Raw genomic sequence first — 16,746 nt, forward strand, 5'->3', positions numbered from 1 at the left:
TACGCAGACATGTTGCCATGTGATGTTAACGGAACTGTAAGGCTCCATATAGGATTTTAAGAGGCTCCATATAGGATTTTGATAAATGAAAATTATCTTGCAAGTATAAATTTCCCTAATTACTTGTCAATACCAATCCAGGTCTATCTCAGCCTCCCTTATTAACCTATGGAATGGCTAAATGTGAATGGGAAGAGCAGTGGCAGAATTGTTGGTATCACAACGACCACCACTGCATTGTGAAGGTGGACTGACCTACAACCGGAGAACCCACATTTCATCCCAAACATATGCAATGAATAATGCTCCAACCTTCTCAAGCTTATATCCCATTGTGAAGAAGAGTTTTAGTTAAAACGATAAACAGAAAATCTTGAAAGCTGTCATAATTATACTGAAGCTTCTTGTCATCGCTTACGATGCTGGCCGGAAAGTTGATTTGTCTGCAATCCTGAAACATGAACTGATGCCTGTACCAAACTCTATTGCTGAAACGAATTGGTCACTCGGCACCGGGAACAAATCAAATCAAGAATCATCTTGTCTCATAATAAATGGTCAAGCAGGAATCATCAGCATCGGAATGCCTGCTAATGCACCAACTTTTGGTGATATAGCAGAGGTATTCATCAAAAGTGGACATCATATGGACTCAGGCTTCAACAGAATAGATGTTGTCTTTGATCAATACGTACATTATTCAATCAAGTCGGGTGCAAGATCAATGAGAAGTAAGAGTATTCAACTTGTCAGACGTGTTGTAGAAAGCTGCATGATTATTGTGTGGACATTGGCAACTCAAGGGTAGGCCATTATGACATTTGTTTCTTCCCCTCCAACGCCAAACTCTGGAACCCTTCACCTTCTCATGTCTTTCCAAACACTTATGACCTTCCCCTTTTCAAAAAGCAGATTGTTTACTTCCTCAAAAACTCTTAGACTATTCTCTCTTTCTTTACTTTTCTATCAATGCAGCTCTTTTATTTAAGGCCTAGACTCGATGAGGACTTTGCATTTACATTTACAGTTCTAATTCTTAACACACACATAGCTAGCTAGTGACTGGAGCATTCAACATAAATAAATATATCGATAAAACAAGAAGGTGTCATGCAAAGAACGATACTTGCAAAATCCACCCATCCCCCCAAAAAAGTTGCCAAGGATACATCAAATTGTCCATTTCATTAATTTTATAATTGACGATCTTAATCAAAGCTCGGGTCATTCGGATTAAAATTGATGATTTTTCAGATGAAAATTGATATTAGAAGTTTGGCCTTCAGTTGACCTTCGACCTTTTGACCTCAAAAATAGTTGGTTTCCCAATTCATTGAGGCACTATACAATTGCTATTTAATTTTCAAGTCAATTGGATGAAAATGACAATTTTAGAAATTTGACCTCAACCTTTGATCTTAAAAACAATAGGCTTCTTCCTTATGACCAACTCTGCCGTCTGGTAAAGATTCATGAAGATCGGTTTAAAATTGTGACCTGTATGCGATCGACAGACAGACAAACAGACAGATGTGGGAGCTGATGGTTGCTTTATCAAAACTTTTCTCATTAGTTTGCTGAACAGGCTGAGGATGCATATGTCATGCTCTGTGATGTTTTTCTCTTGCATTTGTTGTTCTGACCACAAAGCTGGTCTGTGCTTCTTTCTGCTTATCTGAAGATTTTAAAACACATTGTGGGTTTTTCAGGAGAACAGGCTTCCGTGTTGGAATCTGACCTTGAAGATTGTATGCGTGACACTGTGGGTGCGTGGCATATTCTTGGAAGGAAACACTTACAATATTCTTATCTCCACTGTGCTGGACATTGCCTGCTTGTATATAAATGAAGCTCACTGGGAAATATATTTCGAGAAAGGAACTGGCCAGATTCGTGCCCTCCTATTTTCCCGCATGTGTAACTGCTCCGTAATAAAAACGGCTCATATTCTCAAGGCGTTTGTCCTAAGTTCTTCTCGGACAAGCGGACATCGAGCCACATCACAGACAAACACACAGAATAACGTGTTCACAGATAGACAGACAGACAGACAGCCAAGACCAACCAATATACGTGAAAAATCTTCGATTTTGCCAGTAATAAGGCTGACTTTCTGAGTTTTATGTCCGAGCAGATTCTTTCCAATGCTCCACCACACATATAAATTGTGGCTGCTGCAGACTTCATGGATCAGTTAGATGTTTAGTCATCATTTTTAATTTTGTTGAAATTTCATCAGTTCGAAGAAAACACTGATGATAGGTCCTGGGGAGCTGCATACGAGGAAGCAGACAAGAATGGTTCTGCCTGCTATACATATAGTGATTGTGATAATGTAATTTCAGCAAAATACACAAATGTTCTTCTGCTACTAGTGGCTCATTTTCCTCATTTTAAGGACATTTAAGGACTATTCTACACCCTACACATTTCTCATGAGGACTGGTATGTCAAAGAAGAGAAGATACATTCCCATTGCTGTAGTGTTTCACAGTCAGGCACCTGACTGAGCACCTGCACTTCTGTCTTTACATGCACTAACTGGTTGTGATACCAACTCTGTTTTTGCAACTCACTCCAAACGTATTGTAGAAGGTTTTAAAGGAAAATGACCGACTGAAGATGTTAGCGTTAAGCGAGTTTACAAGGGAGAAAGCTGAGCTAGCAGAGAGGTTTGTTTGTCGTACATACAATGTGCTGCAAACAGACTCTATTGGTACAGAAAGGCATATTCTCTTCTGGTTCCCAAAGCTGCCAAGCCAGAAGCCTTGCCCCCAACAAGCGATGCTCTTCAGTTGCACTTGAAAAAGAGTGCACTTGCAAGCAGCTGTGTGGATATGTGCTCCTCTACCGAAACCAAAGCTTCCCCAACCTACACAATTGGGATGAAGAAGTGTTAAACGGGACTGCATCCCGTTCCCATGTCTCCAAGTCCTATCCCTTCGTCATGCTAAGAAATATGATCGTGTTCAAACAGAAAAAAGAGAGTCACACCTTTTGTTGCATGTGTCGAAAATCCGGTTAGCGATGCACAGCTAGGTGTGTAATGTAATGATGATGAACGTGCATGCATGAATTTGGAGAAATGGCAAGTCAAGTTTCTTATGTCATGTCTTCAAAGTTATTCTGGTTATGGTGAGTAATGGTGAGTTATACGATTGACTTTTGTTGATATGTGTTGCTTATGCATGGTGAAGAATCACTTAAAAAATTGTTTTTAATCTCGTATCCAGACCTTCACCAAAATGGAATCGATATAAAATAAATAAGTGATTAGTAATGAAATTTTAAAAATAATAATCGTAAAATAATTAATTTTTAATCAATTGGCTAATAGCATCTATATAATAATACCGTAAGGACTTGACTTTGTTATCCCTTTTACGCCGCACCCAGTGACCCGATGCCCACGGCACTAATGGATTTACCATCTACGAACCGCGCCCTTTGTTTATCACGTACAGCCATACTCGAAAAATCTGAATTAGTCGACTTTGGGGCCCAAAAGCATCCGATTAACGGCCGATACGACGCCATCTTACGACGCCATCGTATTGGCGTCTGCTGGGCGAAGGCGATGCGAGCCGTCCGCTGATTGGACAGTCGAGTGGTGTGAACCAAATGGTCTTTTTATTCCCTTGAACATTTTAAATTCGGATATATAAGGAAACGTCTTTATCGTCATTTTAATAAAGTTAAATGGAGTGACGTTTTGGAAACGTTTTTTGAAGTTTGAAGTTTTTTCAAATCGAAGTGAAGAAGTTTTTGAAGTTTTGATTTTGGAAACGTTAAATGGAGAAACAGTTTCACAGGAAGAGAATGCGATGCGATGCGATGAAGAAGAATCCATCTTTATTTTATTTTTTTGAACCACAAAAGATTGAAGCTCCACGAAGTCAAGAATGTGAAACTACGTGAATGTAATAAAATAAAAATATACATAAACGACACAGTTCTATGAAACAGTTTCACAGGAAGAGAATGCGATGCGATGTGATGAAGAAGAATCCATCTTTATTTTATTTTTTTAAACCACAAAAGATTGAAGCTCCACGAAGTCAAGAATGTGAAACTACGTGAATGTAATAAAATAAAAATATACATAAACGACAGAGTTCTATGGAATTTTAAATCGATTCATTTTCACATGAAGAAAATGAGGCGCAGATGAAGAAGATGACTGCATCACCGGAATTCACCTCAGGTTTTTGGCGTATCTTTCAAGTTGTCGTGATTTTGTGAAAATCCTGAATATTCCTTTGGTTTTGTCGACACGTTTTGTTGAGAAGACGATCAACAAAACATTTTCCTTTTTGATTGACAGGTTACAAATGTGTTCTTGAATAGCCGAAATGTCGCGTTTTTTAATTCAAGTTGAATAGGTCTTGAGGCCTTTATTAATAATCTATCTATATAAATATAATAATAGCGTAAGGACTCGACTTTGTTATCCCTTTTACGCCGCACCCAGTGACCCGATGCCCACGGCACTAATGGATTTACGATCTACGAACCGCGCTCTTTGCTTATCACGTACAGCCATACTCGAAAAATCTGAATTAGCCGACGTTGGGGCCCAAAAGCATCCGATTAACTTCCGATACGACGCCATCTTACGACGCCATCGTATTGGTGTCTGCTGGGCGAAGGCAAAGCGAGCCGTCCGCTGATTGGACAGGCGAAGGCGAAAGCAAGCCGTCCACTGAGTGGACAATCCAGAGCATGCATTTGTGCCGGTGTCGGTGATCGTTGTTCATATACGCACTCTTCATTCTCATCTTTCTTCCTAACTCTTACTCGGACAAGCAAATCCCCTATGCCATCCATAATGGTACACTCTATCCATACACCACATCCTCCCTTCCGTGGATGTTCCACGGGTTTTGGCTAGTACCTAAACTACTGCCGTTTCTTCTGAATCTGTAACTTTTTGAAAATTAAGTAATTAATCAAATAATGAAATAATTAATCGATTAAATGATTAATCAATAAATAAAAAATACCGTTTACAGCCAAATCACTTGGTCATTGTCATGTCCAAGTATCAGCTTCCAGGTGCCTGAGGCCTTCCAGGTGCCGAGCTCAAAAGGTGCCTGAGACATTGCCCAGATGAGAAAGAAAATAAATAAGTACTTAATAATTTGATAATAATTAACTAAATAATCAATTAATTGATTAATCAAAAAATAAAGATACCGTTTTTGCCAAAGCACGTGCACACTATTGTACTCAAATTTCAGTTTCCTAGCTCAAATGATGGCCGAGATATCTCCCGGACAAACAAACAAGAAAACAAGAAAGAAAGAAATAAACCGGAGTGAAAACTGAGTACTTCCTTTCAGCGCGTGTCATCACCAGGCCCCCTTCGGTGCTCAGCGATGATGTCATGCAGCACCGGGAGATGCAATAGGAGAGGAGCGGTGTACAACAATGATAACATTGTTTCAAGGCATATATCAATTAATTCTAATAATATTAACAACAATATTAATAATATCAGTCTCATTTGGCAATAACAATAAATGAACGTATAATTCCTGCCCTGGCCCAAGCACATCTGGGCTTGGTGAAAGGCAAGCTAATACTCAAGTACAGCAGGCAGGTATGCCACAAGGCCACGAAGACTAATAAAAAAAAAGATCCAATGAACCAACGGGCTAGTTAAAAAGCTTCGATCCCAACTTTTACCACAAAATGCCTCTGGACGTTTACGTAGCCTTCTTTTTGCAAAATCCGACTGGAATACTGGGCATTGTTATTGAATCACCAGATATACAAACCATGCTAAATTAATCATTTTCCTAAATAACAAAGTAGATTTTATTCTATCAAGGGGTACAGTACATTTACGCAGCAACCGTATCTCATACCGATGATTTCTATGCTATTGTAAGGTTGACATTTGTAAATAGTGTATGGTAATAGTCAAACCTTGCTTCACTGTCACTGGGCATTCCGATAAAGAATCATCGCTCCAAAACTGAAAGTGCCCATAAGTGTTTTGTGGGAGTTGCGATGGTGATGTATGCCAAGATGGCCTTCATTCCAGATTAGGGTGGCCATTTTGGATATCTGCCTAAAAAATCTTAACCATCAATTTTTAATCTTGGCAGACAGTAAAAGTGGATTCAGCCATTCCAAGTCCTTTGGGGAAAAATGCCTAGGAGTGTTGCAATTCTTGAAAATGGGAATAGACGATGTGAGTCGAACCTGTTAGTATGTCCTGTTATTTTGTACTTAATAAATGCCTTCCGATGTATCTTTAATTACACTGCATACCTCCCTGCTGCACCATTATTGTCTCTTGCATCTACCTTTAGACCTCACTGGAACATACATATTCCACACCACACACATTTTCTCCGTGAAGGTTGCCCATTTCTCTGATGCAGACCACCCACTCATTAACTTTACCCAATCGCTCCCAACAACTTCTCATACCTTCAAAGTTTGCCCTCCAAAATTCCAATAACCTTACATCACTATCCCAAACTTAACCTCTCAACAATAGAGTAGAACTATCCCTCTCTGATAAAGAACCAACACCCTCCACTCCCCCCTCCCTCCCTGCCACCCCCCACATCTATATTCTGAACAATCCTCTTGATGAAGTTCAGTTATTCAAACCCATGGGCCTCACCATCAGCCATGATCTTTCTTGGGCAAACCACATTTCGACGTTGGCCTCAAAAGCCAGCAGCCGACTGGGCATCTTCCATCATACAAAGTCCTTCCTTGGAACACCTGGACTCCTATCCACCGACAAGGCCTTCATCTACAGCTTGATGGAGCTGGCTCCCCTACCCTTCAACTTGCTCAGATTGACGCCATCGAAACCAAGGCCTTCAAGGTCATTGGAATCTCCTGTGCTGAAGCCGAGTTCATCACAATGCTATTGTAGAAAGGTTGGCGGTCTAGCTGTCTTCTACCGCCTACTTTCTGGTCTTGCACCCTCTGCTTTTTCCATGCTTTGTTGGCCCCCCTCACCCCTCCCCCAAGGTTTCTGCAGGCTTCACATGGTCCACCATCACACCCCTTCTGGTGAAACTACCTAAATCCCAGAACACTGCTCACCTCCACTCATTTGTTCCTCTTTTTTCCTGCCTGTGGAATCAACTTCCACATCCTCTTCAATCTCACTCTTCCTTCCAGGTCTTCAAGTCAGCCGTTCACCACCATCTCAGATCATCGCCAATCCAAAACCATGATCTTTTCTACACTCGTTAACCCGACCCAAATCCCTCCCGCTTCCAATGTTACAGGTTTCCCTCCTTGGAGTTTCCTCCTGTGTCCACTTTGTCCACCCCACGCATGTGTGTTTTGCTTTGTTTTTGTCTGTTAGGTCCTGATCCATTCACTCTACCTAGTCCTTCCATGAGCCTCGACTATGTCTCCAAAAAAAAAATTATTGTTTATATGAAAACCAACAATTTTCAATCAAAAGTTAGGATGAATGATGTACGAACCTCATTTTCTGAGGATGTGAAGGAAACATAATTTCAAACACAATTAATAAAACTAGAAGTGTGACCATGAAGGATAGAAAACTCAAACAGGACATTAATCCTGCTATTATCCTACTATTCATTTACAATTGGTCAATGGATTTGACACCAATACAAATTTTTTATACGGACCATGGGGATCAAAAAGCTACATATATCGAACAAAGTTTCAAATGGAGCACCTCGCCACCATTAAGGCATTTAAGTTACATCATATGAGGCAATAAATGTGAATTGTTGCTCCCAGTTTGCGGACTCTATGACAGAAGATGCCATTTGTATTTTTGCCCACCCCATCCCTACCCGTCTGGAATCCCGTGCAGACACGGGCAACTTGCTAGTAAAATGTAACATGTGGTTTCAAGAAAAAAGATGATTCTTTTTGAATTTTGAATTAGAAATTTTAATTAGAATTTTTAATTAGAAAAATTAATTTAAAATTTTAATTACAACCAATACAGATACCTAAATAAGAGTTGTACACTTTCATATAAAATCCAATTGGACAACACACATGTTACTCGTTCAAAAATCAGAGAATTGTTTTACAATATTTGGGAAAAAATATGCTATAATTCCTTATTTGGGCATATTTGCATTCTGCATCCACCTGGACCTTGAAGATCCCTAATACGAGTTGTTTAAGACTAAGTGCTCAGGATGACCAAGAGATACACACACTCGCCTCGAAGCTGTATTATACCTGGGTTTGAATCCCGACCCAACTATAAACTGTTATCCTGGTGTTTCACAGGCCACGGTGGTTCATCAAGGTGGGCGCCACCCCTCGGATGGACGTTAAGGATCCCTCAATGGTCTTCGCGAAGAGTCGGCGAGCTATTGCCGGCACGATGAACAAATGACAATTCCTGCCCTAACCAGCAGGGGGCACTGCATCAGTGGCACAACTGCACTCCTAGCAATGATGAAAACCAGCAGCCACAGGCCACACACAAATTATTACAGGACTAATTACTGAGTTTTAACAAAAGGTACCGGCAAAAGTGAGATACAGTATGTCGATTTGTCAGCCCTCGAGTACTCACAGGTACATTCGAGCTACGCGTCTCCAGGCACGAAACATAAACATGTTGTGTGTGCAGCTCGACTACTCTCTATGGGTATACACATACAGATAGATCGCACTCGACCACTTTCAGGTATTCTCACAACATGCGGAGAGAGAACGTGACGGTGATGCACGGCAATAGGTAACATCGCGAAGATACGTCACGGTGGGAAATGCTGAACTTATAACACGTTTATCAAATTACCGTGGAGTCGAATTAATATTCACGTCGTCGTCGCCAACTGCACCATACAGTGGAAACACCGACGCGTAACGTTGTCTCACCTACAAGGGCCGACAAAAGAAGTGCCGACACTCATGCAAGCCGGGAATGAAATGGATCAGTGGGCGGGGCGAGTCATTGGAGACGCACACGAGGAAAAGGGGAGCAGCCAAGGATGTGCCCACCCACACGCTGGGCGAGAACGTTTCACCGGTCTTTCAGTAACATGCCCGAGGGGATAGGACTTCGTCGATGTGGTGGTTCGTATAGTACAGCCTATGACTGCTTGGCTTCATCAGTTTCTGTAGGCGCAGCTATGCCGTTGATGCAGTGCCCCCCTGTTACCGGCAGCATAACGAAGGCACCGATGACATTGTGGCGTACACGAAAGCCCACTGGCGTGGTGACATCATTCCGCGCACCAAGTGGGCGGCGGCCACGCCCGAGGGGTAGGCGTGGCCTCAGGATATACACTGGGCGCGCAGCCCGGAGCGCGCCAGTGCTACAGTGACCTCTTTGAATAAAGAACATCAAACTTACCGCGTTGCCCGCTTCCTCCTTGGTAGCAAGTCACGCGCGTAGCACCGCGTGCTAAATTGGTGACCTCCGACATTCGAGTCAGCCGTCGCTGACTACCCGAAACCGCCGCAACAATGGCTACCAACGCGGTCTCCATCAAGGTCCCCGAATTCTGGGAGTCACAACCCGAAGTTTGGTTCCTGCAGGCGGAAGCCCAGTTCCGACTTCGAGGCATCACGGTGGACGAGACCATGTACTGCCACGTGGTCGCCACCCTCGGGCCCGGCACGGCCACCCATGTCGTATCGGTCCTAAGGGATCCACCTGCTGACGGCAAGTACGAGGCGGTCAAGCGTCTCCTCCTCGCCACGTTCGGCCTTACGGTGGACGCACGGGCCGATTGCCTCTTGGACCTCCCCAAGATCGGGGACACGTGACCGTTGGTCCGTATGGACCACATGCTGGCGCTCATGGGCGACGAAACCCCAAACGCTCTATTCCGGGCGTTGTTTCGACGCCAGCTGCCAGCACAAGTCCGCCTCGCTTTGGCTGGTTCCGTGTTAACGGAACCCCGTGCACTCGCTGCCGAGGCCGACAAATACTACGCGGCTTTGGCCACGCAGGTGAGTCTTGGCGCGGTTGCCGCTCCCGAGGCTCCCGAGGCTCCCGAGGCTTTCCCCGATGCACCGCACCTCGTGTCCGCCGCCACGCCCCGACCACCACCGCCGCCGCCGCCGCAAAGAAAACCGCGGCCTCCGTCGCCGCAGCTGCCCGCCTGGTGTTTCTTCCATGCCAAGTTCGGCCACGAGGCTCGGCAGTGTCACCCGCCGTGCTCATTCGGCAGGTCGGGAAACAGGCGAGCCGGCGCTCGGTGGCAATGGTGAGCGTAGGCAATTCCAACAGCCTTCTGTACATAACGGACACCTTGTCCGGGCGCCGTTACCTGTGCGATACGGGAGCGCAGGTGAGTGTCGTTCCTGCCGGTACGTCCGACAAGCACACCGCGGGCTGAGGTCCCGCGCTGCTTGCGGCCAATGGTACGTCTATACGCACGTACGGAAAACGCCATCTCTCCCTGCGGTTCGGAGGTCAGGTTTTTCGTTGGTCGTTCGTTACGGCCGACGTGCCCATGGCACTGCTTGGTGCGGACTTCTTATGTGCTAATGGATTACTGGTCGATGTAAAGCGCAGAAGGCTTGTCCAGGCTGAGACGTTCAGCTCGCTTGCGTGTGCGCTGCCCGGCTCATTGAGCAGCTCACAGAGCGGCTCATCGAGCGGCTCGCCGAGCGGCTTGCTGAGCAGTTCCGTTCCGGCCAGGTTCATCTGTACGCTTCCGGCAGGGGACGAATTCGCCCGCCTCCTTGCGGGTTTTCCGGCCCTCACGCGGCCGACCTTCTCGGCGGGGACCGTCAAGCACGGGGTGGAACACCACATCCCCACCGCCGGGCCACCGGTCGACGCCCGGGCACGCTGCATCGAGCCGATGAAGCTCGTGGTAGTGAAAGCGGAGTTCGCTACGCTGGAGCGGCTCGGCATCATGCGGCGCTGCGAGAGCGCGTGGGCATCCCCGCTCCACATCGTGCCCAAGCCCGGCCGGGATGGCGACCGTGCGGGGACTACCGGCGCCTCAACGACGCCACCACCCCCGACCGCTACCCCGTCCCCCACATTCAGGACTTTTCCGCCCGCTTGGCGAATATGTCCTTCTTTTCAAAGGTGGACCTCGTACGCGGCTACCATCAGGTCCCTGTCAGGCCGGAGGACATCCCGAAACGGCTGTCATCACGCCATTCGGGCTTTTCGAATTCCTTCGGATGCCCTTCGGTTTGAAAAATGCGGCTCAGGCATTCCAGCGCCTCATGGACAGCGTCTTGCGTGGCTTGGATTTTTTGTACGTCTACCTGGACGACATCCTCGTCGCCAGCGCGTCCCGCGAAGAGCACCTACACCATCTCCGCATGCTCTTCGAACGTCTGGGCCAGCACGGCCTGATCGTGAACCCCGCCAAGTGCCGGTTCGGTGTCGCTGAAATCGACTTTTTGGGGCACCGCATCACCAGGCACGGGGCCGTCCCCCTACCGGCCAAGGTTGAGGCGGTGAAGGGGTTTCCGCGCCCCCACCCGCACGATCAAGGGGCTCCAGGAGTTCCTGGGCATGGTAAACTTTTACCATCGGTTCCTGCCCCGCATCACCCAGCTCCTGCGCCCCTTACACGAGGCCCTTCGAGGGAAGCCGGGCAAAGGTGACGTTACCTGGACCGAGCAGATGGACGCGGCGTTCTCGGGCGCGAAGCTCGCCTTGGCCAACGCCACCATGCTCGCGCACCCGGCGCTCGATTCACCGATCGCCCTCACCTCCGACGCCTCGGACTACGCGGTGGGCGCGGTGTACGAGCAATGGGTGCATGGAGCTTGGCAACTGCTGGCGTTCTTCAGCCGGCAGCTTCGCCCGCCCGAACGCCGTTACAGCACCTTCGACTGCGAGTTGCTTGGGCTTCACCTGGCGGTCAGGCACTTCCGCCATCTGCTCGGGGGCCGTGCGTTCACGGCCTTCGTCGACCACAAGCCGCTGGTTTTCGCGATGGGCACGCTCACCGAGCCATGGTCGGGCCGGCAACAGCGTCACCTCGCGGCCGTGTCCGAGTACACGACGGACATCCGGCACGTCGCGGGAAAGGACAACCCGGTGGCCGATTGCATTTCCCGGACCGTCGCCCACGCAGTCCACCTTGGCATCGACTATGCCCGTATGGCAGTGGACAAGGCCGCCGACCCAGGGGTCCAGGCCCTGCAGACCACCGTCACGGGCCTCCGCGTCACTGAGGTGCCCTTCGACGGCGCAGGCATGGCCCTCGTTTGCGACGTCTCCCTCGGGCGGCCTCACCCCATCGTGCCCGCAGGCTGGCAGCGCCAGGTTTTTGACGCCATCCACGGCCTGTCCCACCCGGGCACGAGGGCCTCCCAACGGTTGGTCGCCGACAAGTTTGTCTGGCATAGCCTCCGGAAGGCCGTCCGCGGCTGGGCCAGGACGTGCCTCGCGTGCCAGCGCGCAAAGGTGCACCAACACACCCAGGCCCCCTTGGCCCCGTTTACAGTGCCGGAACGTCGGTTCGACCATGTTCACGTGGACCTGGTGGGACCTCTGCCCCCCTCGCGGGGTTTCACCCATGTCCTCACCATGGTGGACCGCACCACCCGGTGGCCGGAGGCCGTGCCTTTGGCGGCGACGACGGCGGCAGACGTCGCGCAGGCGTTCATCGCCACCTGGGTCGCCCGGTTCGGCGCCCCCTCGGACATCTCGTCTGACCGCGGCCCCCAGTTCACCTCGGAGCTCTGGGCCACGGTCGCGCGGGGGCTTGGGGTCCAGCTGCACCGAACCACGGCCTACCACCCCCAGGCCAACGGCCTGTGCGAGCGATTCCACCGCTCGTTGAAGGCCGCGCTCCGGGCCACCCTCCGCGACGGCGGCTGGGTCTACAGGCACCCCTGGGTCCTGCTGGGCCCCCGGATGGCGCCCAAGGAGGACCTGCGCGCATCCGCGGTGGAGTTGGTCTTTGGACAACCGCTGCGGGTGCCGGGCGAGTTCCTCCCCGACCCCACGGCACCTTGGTCCGTGGCGCAGGAGCATTCTGCGCTGCAGGAGACCGCCCGGAGGTTCGCCCCGGTGCCAACAGCGCACCACGGGCACCCTCCTACACACGTCGCCCCGGAGCTTCGCACCTCGGAGTACGTCTTCGTCCGACACGACGCCCACCGGACACCACTGCGGCCCCCGTACGACGGGCCTTTCCACATGCTGGAGACCGGGGTGAAACATTTCACCCTGGACATCGGCGGCACTCCTGACCGGGTCTCCATAGACCGCCTAAAGCCGGCCCACCTCCACGTGGACCACCCACCACCGGTGGCTCGGCCCCCGCGTCGGGGCCGCCCCCCTGCGGGCGGACCCCCGGCACCGCCCAGCACCGCAGGCATGCCGCCCCCCGGTCCGGCACCCATCCCGGGTACAGCCGGGGGCATCCCACCTGGCATCCCTGCACCCCGGACGCCGCCGGTCGCCAGAGGGCGCTTCGGCCGGGTCATCCATTTGCCCCACAAACTGGCCCTCCAGGTGCGCGGGAATTCTGGGGGGGGGGGGGGGGGGGGGGGCGTGTGGCGGACACGAAAGCCCACTGGCGTGGTGACATCATTCCGTGCACCTAGTGGGCGGCGGCCACGCCCGAGGGGTAGGCGTGGCCTCAGGATATACACCAGGTGCGCAGCCCGGAGCGCGCCAGTGCTACAGTGACCTCTTTGAATAAAGAACATCAAACTTACCGCGTTGTCCGCTTCCTCCTTGGTAGCAAGTCACGCGCGTAGCACCGTGTGCTAAAACATCATCATGAACATATCTTATTCCCCATGTGAAGTACTTGGCCATGAGCCATGTTTCAAAATTTTTTTCCATGGAGCTTCATGCACTCTGAAGCAAAGGAACAATAGCATACCTCGTGCCACCTGATTTCCTAGTCCCTAATATAACCTAATATTGCCTAATATAACCGACTCTCATGTTTAAAATTATTTATATCAAAATCTGCCTCTGGCAGCATTTCAAACCTCTCTAGAACATCAGCATAATTTGTATGACATAGTCTTCTATGTTTGTCCAGAGTTTTCCTCTGTCAATGCAATCTGAAGGTTTTCTGAGAGCGCTCGTTGCTGACATAAGATGCAGGACGTGACATCACCATTTCAAGGTTGGATTTTGCGTTGTGACACAGGCTTGATTAAACCTTACTATTATTTGACATATGATTAGATTTTTAGGGACCCCTCGTAATCAATAACACATGACGCAAACAAAGCCAATAAAAATCTGACGTAACAAACCCGGGCAGTATGTAGCAGCAGAGGCCTACAGGCCTAATGTGTTAGTTCCACGAGAAAACCAGGATGGCAGCCATATTATTTTGCCTTGGTGTCATGGTGGGTGGAGTCAAGCAACAGATGTGGGTGTGGTCCAACAGCTGTCCGACCAATGACTGCACATCTCAAAAATCGACCCCAAAAAACAACACAAAGATCCTGCAGACCTGCAACAAAATAAAATAATGTAATTGGTTATATATATATATATATATATATATATATATATATATATATATATACAGTCACGTGAAAAAGTAAGTACACCCCATGTAAAGTTTTGACTTTTTCAACATATTTCAACATACAGCTATTTGATCTTCATTTCAACAATATTGATAGATAAAGGTGATATAATATAACAAATATCATGAAACATTTACATTTTGTAGTCCATTGTATAATTTAAATAAACATAAATGCAAATTTCGCATGTGGAACAAGTAAGTACACCCTTGGCTCTAATAGGTGGTATTTCCCCCTTTGGCAGAAACAACCTCAAGTAGGCGTTTCTTATAACTGTCTACCAGTCTCTGACATCGACTGGGAGAAATTTTTGCCCACTCCTCCATGCAGTATTCTTTCAGCTGTGCGATGTTTAAGGGGTTTCTTGCATGCACAGCTCGTTTCAAATCCCCCCACAACACCTCAATGGGATTTAGATTCGGGCTTTGACTTGGCCATTCCAGAACCCTCCATTTCTTTCTTTTCAGCCATTCCTTGGTGGATTTACTGGTATGTTTAGGGTCATTTTCATGTTGCAAGGTCCACCGTCGGTTGAGCTTCAACTTTCCGACAGATGGCCTCACATTATCCTCAAGCACCTTCTGGTACAATGAATAATTCATAGTGGATTCTATGATGGTGAGCTGCCCAGGCCCTGATGCAGCAAAGCTGCCCCAAACCGTAATATTTCCACCACCATGATTTACAGTTGGTATCAGGTTCTTGTGGTCAAATGCTGTCTTTTGTTTTCGCCAAACATGTCTTCTGGTACTGTAGCCAAATAGCTCTACCTTTGACTCATCTGTCTAGAGCACATTGTTCCAGAAGTGCTGGTCTTTGCCGAGGTGTTCATTGGCAAACTTTAGTCTTGCCCTGATGTTCTTTCTGGACAGTAAAGGTTTCCTCCTGGCACACCTCCCATGTAGATCAAATTTGTGCAGCCTCTTTCTAATGGTAGACTCGTGCACTTTGACATCAACAGTGACAAGAGCTACATGTAGGCCGCATGATGACATTCTGGGGTTCTTAGAGACTTCTTTCAGCATCTTGCGGTCTGCGCTCGGGCTGAACATGCTGGGGCGGCCTGGCCTGAACAAGTTGGCAGTTGTTTGGAATATTCTCCACTTGCAGATGATCTTCCGGACAGTCGAATGATTGATTTCAAATTCTTTGGAGATCTTTTTTAATCCCTTCCCAGACTTGTAGGCATCTATAACCTTCTTTCTGAAGGCCTCAGAGAGCTCTTTTGATCTCGGTATGGTGACGCCACACACTTCAACAACAAAGAGCAAACCAAACTAAATGTTTGAGGTTTAAGTAAGACAGGTTCCTCCAAGATCCTCTCAAACGATGTTCTAATCATTTGCACCTGAGCTGGTGCACCTGATTAAAATTTTAGGTATTTGAAGTAGTGATAAATGTAGGGGTGTACTTGCTTTTTCCACATGCAAAATTTGCATTTATGTTTATTTAAATTATACAATGGACTACAAAATGTAAATGTTTCATGATATTTGTTATATTATATCACCTTTATCTATCAATATTGTTGAAATGAAGATCAAATAGCTGTATGTTGAAATGTGTTGAAAACGTCAAAACTTTACATGGGGTGTACTTACTTTTTCACGTGACTGTATATATTGCTGCGGTTTTGAGATTGGCACATTGGAGTCATTAAAGGTTAAAGGGTTGCCGCCCATAGTTAGTCACACAAGCAACATAAAGGCCCATTTGTAGTATAGTTATGCCTTAGTATGTGTAAGAATAGGCCATTTCCCCTCTTAGTACCTGCGTTGTGTAAAGACAGGAGAGTAGGCCCCATTCATTTTGTGTCGACCCTCCAATTCTACCTCTATGGGCGTAATCCAGCCCGCGCCCCATTCGGCTGACCACTAGTCGAGTAACACGAGGAAGGCCTAAAAAGGTGGGGGCGGCGTTGAGATCGGGGAGCGGCGAGGCGATGACGGTAAGAGCCACGAGCCAATCAGAGCTCGAGCGGAATGGCGTGAGAGGGCGTGGTGAAGCGCATCTGGTGAGTTCCAGTGGGTTCGCGGGGCAGGTCTATAAAAGCCCATGTGAAAAGCCCTCAATAGGACTTGAATGACTTGAGGATTTGTACCAGTGGCAAAAGGACTTATCAGCAGGACTTGAACGGCGGTGGCGAAAGGATTAGGACTCGCAAGTGGAGAGCATTGCAAAGGACTTGTTGGGGATACGCGTGTTGTTTGAGGACTTGCGCAGAGAGAGAGAAGAAGAGGCATTGAACTGTACAAAGTAAGCGGGTGCAGCCAGACG

At 48.0% G+C, this 16,746-nt stretch overlaps 1 protein-coding gene across 3 annotated transcripts in view; it reads right to left on the bottom strand.

Moving 5' to 3' along the window:
• LOC137421769 (solute carrier family 45 member 4) overlaps positions 1 to 8,922 on the bottom strand; it is a 52,930-nt gene extending 44,008 nt beyond the window's left edge. For 2 of the 3 annotated variants that reach the window (XM_068108150.2, XM_078773322.1), the window contains exon 1: positions 8,780 to 8,920. The gene's annotated coding sequence lies outside the window, so the exon portion shown is untranslated. Of the gene's footprint in view, positions 1 to 8,779 lie in introns of all 3 variants that reach the window. The other variant, XM_068108151.2, reaches the window with a different exon arrangement.
• Positions 8,923 to 16,746: the final 7,824 nt, after the last annotated feature.

Source organism: Myxine glutinosa, chromosome 2, assembly GCF_964187855.1.
Source record: "Myxine glutinosa chromosome 2, kmMyxGlut1.1, whole genome shotgun sequence".
Classification (NCBI taxonomy): domain Eukaryota; kingdom Metazoa; phylum Chordata; class Myxini; order Myxiniformes; family Myxinidae; genus Myxine; species Myxine glutinosa.